The 13,295-nt window shown below is 44.0% G+C and overlaps 1 protein-coding gene across 1 annotated transcript in view; it reads left to right on the top strand.

The window, feature by feature from the left end:
• The first annotated feature begins 320 nt into the window (after nt 1–320).
• Nucleotides 321–13,295, top strand: part of POR (cytochrome p450 oxidoreductase) — a 63,470-nt gene continuing 50,495 nt past the window's right edge. The window contains exon 1 of the mRNA XM_075852991.1: nt 321–429. The gene's annotated coding sequence lies outside the window, so the exon portion shown is untranslated. The remainder of the gene's footprint in view (nt 430–13,295) is intronic.

Here is a 13,295-nt window from a genome sequence, read left to right as displayed (position 1 = left end):
GCCCAACATGACGTCTCCCGCAAAGCCACTCCCATTACGCAAGCTCTTACACACCTATGGGCTCTCTGCGCTCTAGAACGACTGCCCACGGAAGAGGGCTGTCCCAGGATCGTACCAACGCGTACGGCTTTTAAAACGGGGTGGGTAACTTTTCGTCTGTTTTTACTAACTATATCAGTAAGAGATTCTCTATTTTGTTTTAGTTATTAAGAACATTTCCTTTCAAAGTCTGTTATTTTAATTCAGTTATTCTCATAAATGCGAAAAGAAGCTTGATATTTTATAATAAGCTTTTCTCAGACACCCCCATACTCCTCGTTTGCATAGTTGGCAGCGGCCCGAGTCAGCTGATGTGCCTGTAACGTCAAGCCGGGGTGTACAAGTCGTTGTTCTTGCTATCTGCTGGCGCCGCTGAGAGGACCGGTACCGGTAAGTTTGACTGCGTTAGTTCTGTGCGGAAGAGCTTGGGTAAAGTGCTGTGCCGGAGTTCCTTGTCAAGGAGACGCGATCCTTTGAATCCCTATCACGTGGCCTTTCAGGGTCCTAGCGCCGGCTCCTGCCGTATTGCTGAGATTCCCTGAGGTTATGAGCAGACGTGTGACAGAGTTCAAGAAGTGCAATTCTCTACTTCCCAGTAGTCTCTATAGACGCCATGACAGCGAAGCTTTGACGACTGGAGATTTGTCAAGTGCATTTACTATTGTCACAGCTTAGTAAAAATAAAGAAGTGCCTCACTGCATGTGTCTAATATATTTATTTCTTCAAGACCTGCAGTAACCTATTCTGTCCACTTGTGTTATGAATGAGGTGTGCAACCTGGGCCTGCGCCTAGGGGAGCAAAGAAATGGGAGTGTTTTGATATTACATTTTTATCTTCGTGTTTTGGTACCTTTTCCACCACTTGGTCATCCTAATTTCCCCCCTATAAAAGGGTCTGAGAAGGCGGTGACTAATGGCATAAGTATGTTATGGTCACTTTGGAGGGGTAGCTGCCCAGCGTACTTTCTGTATAGACCCTTCTTCTAAAGCACGTTGCTTGCTTTGACTTGTCCGTATGCAGATGTACCCATATTGTAAATGCCAGTCTCTGCAGCGAATGTGCCATGTGATGTGCCCCTAAGAATCCATGTACAGTAAATATGTATGTAACCGCTAGGTTACTAGTGTGACATGACCTCTGGGCGTTAACAGCTGGTGTCACCTGTAAGTTACCTGGGAGTATACAAATACAAAACGTCAGTATCTGTGGGAAAGTGGAGTCGTTCCTGTTTGTGAAGATTCTTCACGTCCTCCACCTGATGTCTTCCTTGTGGGACTGTATGTCATATTGGAAGGTGACAGCGCAGGACTGGGGACGTCTGCTGGACTGTTGAGATACAGAAACTCCATCAGGCCACAAGTTCAGCACAAAAATACTTGTGTTCATTTCTGTCATTTTTTTAAAAATGATTTATTTTAGGGTCACGGTCTGACCGCTTCCTCCCCTCTGAGCATACTGGTGGTTTTTAGTATCGTGAATACACAACTGCGGCTGGATCTCATTGCTGTACACACTAGGACGGTGTATATCTTGCTGCATTATTATCACCACATGGAATAATTGTAGTAATGAATGACGCTCGGTCCCCATATACAGTATATTGTCAGCGGATCTGTCATCTGACTAGGCTGTCCTTTGTATGGGTAGCATAGCATTAGGGACAGGTCCGATTTTTTTTATTAGCCAAAACAGCATTAAAAAATATTGTGCCATTTGGCTAATAGGAACGTTTAAAGACTCGTGGTTATGAGTTTGGTGTATTCATGAGGTGCTCCCTTGCCCACCTCTCCCTACCTCCCCCGCCCCCTTGGCAGTGATTAATGGCCGTCAGCAGTGCGTCAATCACTGAGAAGGGCAGGGGGAGCACCCCATCATATAACTATAATTCCGGTGTGTTCATTGAATGCTCCTATTAGCCAAACAGCACCATTTTTTTTTTGGTGCCGTTTTGGATCTTAGAGCAGACCTGTCCCCATACTATGCTACCTGCATAGTCTGAAGACAGGTCCACCTTAACCTAATGTTTATAAGGAGCTTGGGTCATAGGGTCAGAAAGACTTAGAGATTTCTTTATCTAGCGCCACGTCTTGCCACTTTTCTAAGGATTGCACAATTGAGGGATAACAATACAGAGAAGTGTGCCCAGGACCATTTTTCTTTCTTCTTGTAATAACCTTTCACAAATTGTTCTCTCTGCGACCGTGTTTGAGAATTGGTTTCTGTAGCAAATTCTGCACATGTTACGTGCGGATGCTCTGATTTCCGTGCTGGAAAATGAACAAATCTCATCCACGTGGCTGGGACTTAAATCTGCTGCAGATTTTCCACATGTAAATTCCACATGGAAAATCTGCAGCATTTCTGTCCCGTGTGAATTCAGCCCCGCTCTAAAGATGGTGAATCACTTTAGCTTCGCCGCCCAAATCCAAAAGAAAATTGCACGCTCTGCCGAGGGTGTCTGTCTTCTCAATGGCGAGAGGGGAATAAGCCGCTGGTAGGCCATTCTAGCAGCGGCTTCTCTCCCACGGGGACAAAGGATTGGTCATGATGAAATCCAATATGCCCCTGATCCTTTCCCCTGACATCTGCGGCCGGTGGGAGATTCAGGAGACCCCCATACACAGTTGGAAACAGCAGGATCACCTGACATTTATCTAATGTGCATGGCGACCTTAAAGAGGACCTGTCACTAGGTTATCCAATCCAAACTGCTTATCTGACCCAGGAACAAAAGAAAATAAGGTGCTGGAATCAAGGGGACATTGGGATTCTGGTCAGATGTGATGACCTAGTGACAGGTCCTCGTTAAGGCTGGCCATACACATAAGATAACTGTCGGATGATGGCCATGTTGAGAAAGGGGTGTAAACAATCAGATATCTCAGTGTAAATTATTTATTCTTGTAAAATGTCGAATATTCCTCACCTCTGGAGCAGTACAGTAAATTAGGCTCTCTACATATTGTCATTTGCATATAGAGCTCTAAGGCTGTGTTCACACGATGTGGTTTTGCTGCGCATTTTGCCGCACGGCTGGAAACGGAAAAAAAATAAATGCATTTGCAGCAAAACCACACAGTGTGAATAAACTCTTAAAAGTTTAGCTGTGTTGACTTCCAGGCCTTGGCTTAGACCCACACTACAAGTGGTGGCTGGCAAGTCACAGCAGCGAGTATTTATTCGAGGGGCAGTTCACATGGCAGGAATAATTCTGTAGCAGATTTTGCGTCGGAACCCGCCACGGAATTATTCCTGCCATCGGCAGGAAAATTCCTCCTCCTGTTGACTTCAATGGGAGGTTCGGGCAGAATGCTTCTTTTTCCGCCATTCGAACAGGGCCTGAAAGTGGTATTGTGAAGAGGTTTTTATCAGTTTTCACCTATCCACTATATAGGTGACATCTGGTAGATTGATGAGGGTCCCTGCAGTCAGAACCCCACTGACCTCCAGAACAGGGGTTCCATATCCCCGTCCCCCTCCCCAGTGGCAAGACTGCTTGCTGGGAGGAACTAAATGGAGCAGTGCCTGAGCATGCGCCTTGCTGCTTCATTCAAACGCTATGGGCATTGACTGAAATTGCCGTGCGTTTGGCAGTTTCCGTCGCTGCCATAAACTTTGGAGCATTCCCAACCGCCGCTCCATTCAACTCCTCCCTGCAAGCGGTCTTGCTTCTGGGTAACACGGGAACCCCGTTCTGGCAATCGGTGGAGGTCCCAGTGGTAGGAACTAGGGATGCTCAATGCATCGAAACTTCAATATTGTTAACCCACCACCGTGCACCCTCAAACGGTTCGATACCGTTATTTCATGTATTTCGATACTTAGCTGTGCGGCCGCACAGCTTAGCATTGTAACACATGAATGTATGAGAGCGGGGCTGCGGCTGTTTAACACAGCCGTCGCCACGCTCCTGAGTCCTGACGAGTGCGTGCGGTCAGCATGAGGTGATGTGGCCAGCGCTGCACTAATGAGCGCCGACACTGAAGACTGAACAGGGCGGGCGCTCTGCAAAGCATCCCCCATGTTCTGTCTTCAGTGTCTGCGCTCATTAGTGCAGCGCCGGCCACATCACCTAATGCTGATAGCGCGCGCACTTGTTGTTAGGGGCAATGGCTGTATTTCACAGCTGCAGCCCCGCTCTAAAGGCGTAGATGAGAAACCTCTGATGTCCGCCACTATTCCCCTGAATACTGTGATCAAAGCTGACCGCAGCATTCAAGGGTAAAATGAGAAGTGGATGCCCCTTGGATCGCGTCACAGAGAATCCCTGTGACGCTTCCCTGTGACGCGATTGGGGGACATACCATATATGGGCAGACAGCCCAGGGTCCATTGAAGGACCCCAGGGCTGTCTTACCATATTTCCTGTTGTTAGGGCATACTTAGATATGTCCTAACAACTGCCTTTGTACTATCTGTACACAGGCTAATGTACTGGCATATATATCTATTCCAGTACATTATGTTATTACTTTTTTATTTTTACACTTTTTAAAGTAATGTTAAATAAAAATAAAATACACATACACATTTTTTACAATAAACATTAAAATAAGTCTCAATACATAAAATATACACATTCGGCATTAGTGTGGCTGTAATAACCTGCACAACATTATTTTTGCGCCATTTATGATTTGTACACTATAAAAAAATAAAATAAAAACGTCTTTCTTTCACTTGTTAATGTAAGGCACGAGGTGTGATGAATGTGACCTCCATGTTCCTCACATTAATAGTAATTAACCACATCATGTACCTTAGGCCTCATGCACACGACCGTATTTTTTCACACCCGTAAATACTGGCGTAAATACGGGTCCGGTGTCACACGTATTCCACCCGTTTTGCACCAGTATTTACGAACCCGTGCTCGTAAATATGGGTCCGGTGTCACACGTATTCCACCCGTATTTACGAGCACGTTTTTGGCAGCAAAATAGCACTGCACTAATCGGCAGCCCCTTCTCTCTATCAGTGCAGGATAGAGAGAAGGGACAGCCTTTTCTGTAATAAAAGTTAAAGAAATTCATACTTACCCGGCCGTTGTCTTGGTGACGCGTCCCTCTCTTCACATCCAGCCCGACATCCCTGGATGACGCGGCAGTCCATGTGACCGCTGCAGCCTGTGATTGACCTGTGATTGGCTGCAGCGGTCACATGGCCTGAAACGTCATCCAGGACGTCGGCCCGGATGTCGAGAGGGACGCGTCACCAAGGCAACGGGCGGGAGACCGGACTGGAGGAAGCAGGAAGTTGTCGGTAAGTATGAACGTCTTTTACAGGATAGGGGATACATGTCTTTTGTTTATGGCAGAGCGGGGAGATACCTCCCCGCTCTGCCATAGTTTTCATTGTAGTCCCGGCGGTAGTTACGCCACTGGGCTGTGGCCTGCAGACCGGGTAGTCCCCTGACCTCGCCTCACGTCGCAACGCTCCCGTAATCACGGGTGAACACACGCAGCCACCCATGATTACGGGAGCCCCATAGACTTCTATGGGATGCCCGTGCCGTTATTACGGCATGAAATAGGGCATGTTCTATCTTTTTTAACGGCACGGGTACCTTCCCGTGAGCAAACGGGAAGGTACCCGTGGCTAACAGAAGCCTATGAGCCCGTTATTGCGGGTCGTAATAACGACCCGCAATAACGGGTGTTTTTACGGTCGTGTGCATGAGGCCTTACACATTATCCCAATGTTGTCCATTATGACTGAGAAAGATGATGGGGTTAATTACTATTAATTCATCACACCACGCGCCTCACATCAGAAAATGGAAGAGCTTATTTTTATTTTATGGCAAAGTATCGTTTTGGTATCGAAAATCGCAATACTACACAAAGTATCAGTATCTAAGTCCAAATTCTGGTATCGTGACATCCCTAGTAGGAACCCCACCAATCTACTGGTTCTCGCCTAACCAGTGGAAAGGAGAAACTCTACAGCCAGAATACCCTTTAACTGAAACTTCCTTGTTTGAGGGTATGTCCACACGGTGTGTTTTCAGGCGTATTTCAGGCGTTTACGCCTCAAAAAACGCATGAAAAAATGGAAGCAGAATGCTTCAAAACATCTGCCCATTGATTTCAATGGGAAATGCGGTATTCTGTTCCAATGGGGCACTTTTTTACGCCTCGTTTTCAAAAAATGGCACGTAAAAAGACGCCTGTGAAAAAGAAGTGCATGTCACTTCTTGGGACGTTTTTGGAGCCGTTTATCATGGACTCTAAAGAAAAACTGCTCCAAAAACGGCCGTAAAAAAAGGCTGCGAAAATCGCGATCTGGTTTCCCTTGAAAACTGCTCCGTATTTTCAGACGTTTTTTAGTAAGCGTGTGAACATACCCTTAGAGTTCAGATCCTGTTTCGTGATGAGTTTCATTGACACATTCATATCTTGCTCCTTCCTAGATGCATTGACATGTGGACATATCTGAGGTTTAGCAGAATTATTTTGCCCCTCTTCTTTTTTTTTTTTTTTTTTTTTTTGTCAAATCTATTTTTATTCAGTAAAAGTACAGACATGAGAACAAACACACTATTTGCAACATGGGGAATCACATACATTCCAGCGAGCATCTCTAACATGGCGTTTGAACGAGATATATATATATATATATCTGTCAATTTACTTGTTACAGCAGTACAATTTCCGGAAAACAAGTACACGAAAGTGTAAAAACACAGAATAAAAGGGTGAAAACGTGGACAATAAGGAAGAAGGGGGGGACACGAGGGCCTAAACATAGTTAGATATTAATTAAAGCATATCTGGCTCGAGATACAATCGGTGCAAATATATTTTCAGAGTGACATCTAGTAATATTTATAGAATGAAAGCAATCTGGACCTATATTCCAGCCAAGGTTTCCAAACTTTCAGAAATTGTGTGTGGTTATGGTCTTGCCAGGGTCAACTCCTCAAGACTACACATCTGATGGACCCTATCGATCCATTGCGTTTTAGATGGGGATGAAGTCTGGTGCCAACAAAGTGGGATGAAGTATTTTGCTGCTGCTATTAAATGTGTTGCTAGATGTGTTTTTCGAAGGTTTAAATTCCTGTGAGGGGAACGCCAGAGCTATCAAATCTATAGAGTGAAATATTGGATTTGCAAATCTTATTAATCTCCTGGGACACTTCCTTCCAAAAATCCGTGACCAGCGGACAGTACCACCAAATGAGAGTGTTCCTATGGCCCCTTGGCAACGCCGACACAATTTAGAGTGAAAGACCAAGACGAAACATACGCTCCGGCGTCTTGTACCACCTCGTTAATAATTTATAATGACCCTCTTGTAGCTTAAAGAGGCTCTGTCACCAGATTTTGCAACCCCTATCTGCTATTGCAGCAGATAGGCGCTGCAATGTAGATTACAGTAACGTTTTTATTTTTAAAAAACGAGCATTTTTGGCCAAGTTATGACCATTTTCGTATTTATGCAAATGAGGCTTGCAAAAGTCCAAGTGGGTGTGTTTAAAAGTAAAAGTCCAAGTGGGCGTGTATTATGTGCGTACATCGGGGCGTTTTTACTACTTTTACTAGCTGGGCGTTGTGTATAGAAGTATCATCCACTTCTCTTCAGAACGCCCAGCTTCTGGCAGTGCAGACACACAGCGTGTTCTCCAGAGATCACGCTGTGACGTCACTCACAGGTCCTGCATCGTGTCAGACGAGCCGGCACCAGAGGCTACAGATGATTCTGCAGCAGCATCGGCGTTTGCAGGTAAGTCGATGTAGCTACTTACCTGCAAACGCTGATGCTGCTGCAGAATCAAGTGTAGCCTCTGGTGCCGACACGATCCAGGACCTGTGAGTGACGTCACAGATCTGCACTGCCAGAAGCTGGGCGTTGTGAGGAGAAGTGGATGATAATTCTCTTCAGAAAGCCCAGCTAGTAAAAGTAGTAAACACGCCCCGATGTACGCACATAATACACGCCCAGTTGTACTTTTACTTTTCAACACGCCCAGTTGTACTTTTGCAAGCCTCATTTGCATAAATACGAAAATGGTCATAACTTGGCCAAAAATGCTCGTTTTTTAAAAATAAAAACGTTACTGTAATCTACATTGCAGCGCCTATCTGCTGCAATAGCAGATAGGGGTTGCAAAATCTGGTGACAGAGCCTCTTTAATACACCTCGAGAACCCATGTGATTATCTCAGGATCCGTTTTTTGTCTTGCTCCGTCAACTTCCTATTTAGCTCCGTTTCCCAAGACAATATAAAAGTGGGAGTCAAGGGTGTGCCGTTGCTAAGCAGTACAGAGTATAGTCTGGGTAATTTGCGTTTCGTCACGGATTTGGCAAGGAGTCGTTTTTCAATGTCACCAAGGTCCCTAATTCCTTTCTGGGAGGAGAGGTAAGCTGTGCAAACATGTTGGACATGATCCATTTGAATAAAATGTAAATTATTAGGTGACACCAAAGATCTAATCCTTGCATGGGAAGGAACCTTATTATCCTCCAAAAAATCTGCAGTTGTCATGACGAAACAAGTTCCATGTCTTGACACCTGCTTTTTGAATGACACCTGCATTCTTCTAAGGGCATGTTTACACGGCTCTTACAAAAACTACGTTTAAATGTGTCGAATACATTAGCGGTTTTGTTAAGCACTTTTTTAAATGCATGCTTTTTCGGTGCGTTTTTTTTTTTTTTACACGTAATTAGGATTCCCATTGACTAAGGGAACATTTGGCACGTTTCTGATACGCTTTATACGTCAAGAATTAACATGACGCTTTTTTTAGGCAACGCTTAATTTTAAATTGCTTGCGTAAGAGAACGCATTGTATTAACGGCATGCTTTCCCATTAATGTCAATGGGAAGCCTAATCAAGCGTTTTAACGCGTATTTTCGGCTTGTAAAACTCTCCAAAATACACCTCAAATAAACGCTGTGTGAACAGGGCCTTACACTGAATAATATAATGAAGAGATTGGGCCTCATGCATATAAAGTGCTATAGCAACCAATCAGATTCTAGCTTTGCTTCCAGAGCAGGGATGGACGTGAAAACAGTGTTCTGGTTGGTTGCACTATATCCGTTTTTATGCAGGACCACCAACAACTATACTTGAAATGGGCGATTCTGTCAAAATTGGCTTCTCGGACAAATCTCCTATTATAGAACTGTCCCCCTCCCATACGAGACAATGGGGTTGTCCTATGACTATATATATATATATATATATATATATATATATATATATATATATATATATATATATATATATATATTTTATTTTTTTTCTTCGGGGGAATATGCTGGCACAGAACAACCGAATGACTACACCAATAACAAAAAATATTGGAGGGTTCATTGATTGGGGAATAAAAGCAGGATTGACTATTTTCTGTCTATGGTGGCCTCCCAACTCGTGGGGGGATTCGACATGTAGAATTTAAACATGACCAATCTTTTTGACTGGAAGCGACTTGTTCCTCTCTCCCCAAGTAAATAAATATGCAGGCATTGATGTTTATGGTGACGTTGGGAGAAATAGCGGTCAGCCGAAGGACTGTCATTCAGATGGCCAGCTTTACAGCTATAGGGTCCTTATACACTGACAAATTGCCCGCAACGTTAGACGATCTGGCGTGACGTTTAGATCTTCAAGTCCTGCGTTTACATGTTACTACAATCGTGGTTCTGTGTGAGTGCGACCGCCCGTCTCCTATTCCCCTGCCTCCACTATATAAATAAGTCAGATGCCAGCTACACGCGCGGATGTACTGCCGAGAATAGATGATTTTCTGACGTCCTTCGGGCTCATTCAGACGAGCGTGTATCTCGTCCGTGTGACGGCCATTAAAACGTTAATTTTTCACAGACTCTATTCACCCGCTAAAGTGAATGGGTCCGTGAAGACTATCAGGTACCGCTCAGATGACGTAAAAAACCAGCCTGAGTGGCACAACGGTCGTGTGCATGAGGCATTACTTTTTTTTTTTTTTTTATTCTGCCACATTGAACTTGGGGAGATCTGGAACACATGATAACTGTTATCTTGCCTGATATCACCCTTACCTCCCTGACCCTCTGTACTCTGGAATGGAAAGTACAGCCAAGGACAGGAATTCTTTTTTTTTTGCCATGTAATCCTGTTATCAGTTTTTTTTTTTTTTTTTTTTCCTCTTATTTACAGACCTGCCTCAAGTGTGTATAGAACAATCTTATATGGTATGACATAAGGTTGAACTGTATATCTAAACGTTGCGTTCAGGTAGACATTCATGTTTTGTTTTTATCCACACCCACCTATTCTACCCGATAGTGTGCAGTATAAGGGCGGATTCACACACAGCAGGTTTCTCTTTTTTTTTTTCTTCTGAAAATCCGTTTTATTCATCTGAATTCCCTGCACCTGCTGCAGAAACAACAACATTCAGATGAATGAAACTGATTTTCAGTCGCAGACATTTCTGCAACAAAATCTGTTGCGTTTGAGTCCACCCTAAGGCCGGGTTCCCACAAAGCGTAAACGCTGCAGAATTTCCGCAGTGGAATTGTGTGCGGAAATTCCGCAGCATTTACAGTAGCAGTAAAGTGGATGAGATTTAGAAAATATCATGCCCACGCTGCGGAAAAAAAATGCAGTGTAAACGTTAATAAATTGACTTGCAGTACAAAGTTTAAAGAGACTCTGTCACCACATTATAAGTGCCCTTTCGCCTACATAATGAGATTGGTGCTATAATGTAGGTGACAGCAGTGCTTTTTATTTAGAAAAACGATCTTGGCTTTATGATAATTACTTTTATTAATGCCCAACTGGGCGTGTTTTTACTTTAGACCAAGTGGGTGTTGTGCAGAAGAGTGTGTGTCGCTTACCAATCAGCCTCATGCACTCCTCTCCATTCATTTAGTCAGGTCATAGTGACACTGGGTTATTCACTATGTGCTGTCTTATACTGACATATTAACGATACTGAAGTCTTGACAGTGAATAGACATTCCTTCCAGCCAGGACGGGATGTCTATTCACAATACCGACACTTCGTTCATGTTTCTGTAGTACTTACAGCAGAGCAAGCGTAATCTCGCGAGATCATGCTGTAAATGACAGGTTACAGGGAGATTATGCTTGCTCTGCTGTAAGTACCACAGAAACGTTACCGAAGTGTCAGGATTGTGAATAGACATCCCGTCCTCGCTGGAAGGAATGTCTATTCACTGTCTAAACACTTCAGTAACGTTAATGTGTCAGTATAAGGCTGGATTCACACGAGCGTGGCGTTTTTTGCGCACGCAAAAACGTGGCGTTTTGCCTGCGCAAAAGGCACTTAACAGCTCCGTGGGGCATCAGCATATGATGCGGGGCTGTGTGATTTTCGCGCAGCCGCCATCATTATGACACTCCGTTTGGATGTTTGTAAACAGAAAAGCACGTGGTGCTGTTCTGTTTTCATTCATCCTTTTGACAGCTGTTGCACGAATCACGCTGTTCGCACGGAAGTGCTTCCGTTCGACATGCGTGGTTCTCACGCACCCATTGACTTCAATGGGTACGTGATGCGCGAAAAATGGCCAAAGAACGGACATGTCGTGACTTTTTTTTTTCAGCGGACTCACGCCGAGTAAAAATCACGCACATGTCTGCACGGCCCCATAGATGCACGGACGTATTTCCCGTTTGTCTGAATAAGGCCTTAGACAGCACATTCTGATCTAGCAGGATCCCTATGCGCTGCCTAAATGAATGGGGAGAAGTGCATGAGTGTATGACGCTGACCAATCAGCGTCATATACTCCTCTGTACAACGCCCACTTGGTCTAAAGTAAAACACGCCCAGTTGGGCATTAAGAAAGTAATTAGCGTAAAGCGAAAATCGCTTCTAACGTCGTAAAATTAGATTGTTTTCCTAAATAAAAAGCACTGCTGTCACCTACATTATAGTGCCCATCTCCTTATGTAGGAGATAGGGCACTTTTAAAGAGGCTCTGTCACCACATTATATTTGTAGCAAGTCAATTTATGCTGCGTTTTTGTTGATCTGTTGTGGGTTTTCCTCGTTGAATTCAATGGGGATGCAAAACTCGCAACAGAAAGCCAAGTGTTGCGGCTGAATTGCAGTGATTACACCACAAAAATCGCAACTACAGAAAACAAAAACAAAAAAAAAATCATACTTACCCAGAACTCTCTCCTCCTTCCTGCAGTCCAGCCTCCTGGGATGACGTTTCATCCCATGTGACCGCTGCAGCCAATCACATGGCCTGCAATGTCATCGTAGGAGGCCGGAGTACGCAGAGAAGAGGGAGGGGGTAAGTATGAACGGCTTTCATCCACAGCAGAAATTACGTTAGAAAAACTGCCCCTCAAAACTCTTATAAGATAGTGTCTCGGTGGTATACCACGCCGGATAAAAGACACCTTTGGTACCCATCCATTCCAGACACATGCTGGAGATGCTTGGGGGAACCCGGTTCCTGCATACATACTTGGATAAGATCCAAGGTTATTGGATACCTGTTCTAGAGTATATAGCGAAAATTTGTGACATCTCTATCCAAATACCCCCAGCTACCATTTTTCTTAATCTACCTATGGCACAATTAAGTAAATCCACAAATATTCTAGTTAAACACCTCTTATCGGGGGCCAAACTTCTCATTCCCCCAAACTGGAGATCGACTCAAGTTCCCACTCTCTTTCAATGGATAAACAAAGTGGAGAAAATCTACTATATAGAAGAAATAACGGCACTCTCTAACCGCTCTTACACTAAATTTACAGAGATATGGAGACCCTGGACAACATTCCGGTCTTCAACTCCGTTCTTGGATGTAGCCTTGAGTACCCATTAGTCAGATTGGATGGGAAACATTGTAGGAACTGTTAGCTTGCGATGAAAGTTGTTAAACTATAACCGACACTCCTTGTCTCAGATAAAATTATCCTGTAAATCTCTCTCAATTCCTCTCCCTCTCTCTTATTCCCCTTATCCTCTACCCTCCTGCTCCCCCTTATATTCGTGTACTTATATTTTATCTTTCTAATGGTTTGTTCCAATTTTGATATTTTAACCTGAACGTTAAGTCATTGCTGCATATGTGGAGTTACAATGTATCTAACGACACTTCTCAACTGTTTGGTTGTACCATCATATGCTGTCAAGACACCTTATGCAATTCAGTTGTATGATTTAATTTTGTTTAAAACAATAAAAAGAAAAACTGCCCCTCAATGTGGTGCGATGAGACCAGTGGGAACTTAGAGGCCCCATGCACACGACCGTATTTTC

Source organism: Rhinoderma darwinii, chromosome 2, assembly GCF_050947455.1.
Source record: "Rhinoderma darwinii isolate aRhiDar2 chromosome 2, aRhiDar2.hap1, whole genome shotgun sequence".
Classification (NCBI taxonomy): domain Eukaryota; kingdom Metazoa; phylum Chordata; class Amphibia; order Anura; family Rhinodermatidae; genus Rhinoderma; species Rhinoderma darwinii.
The sequence above is the reverse complement of the archived record's forward strand: the minus strand, read 5'-3'. Positions and strand labels throughout refer to the sequence as shown.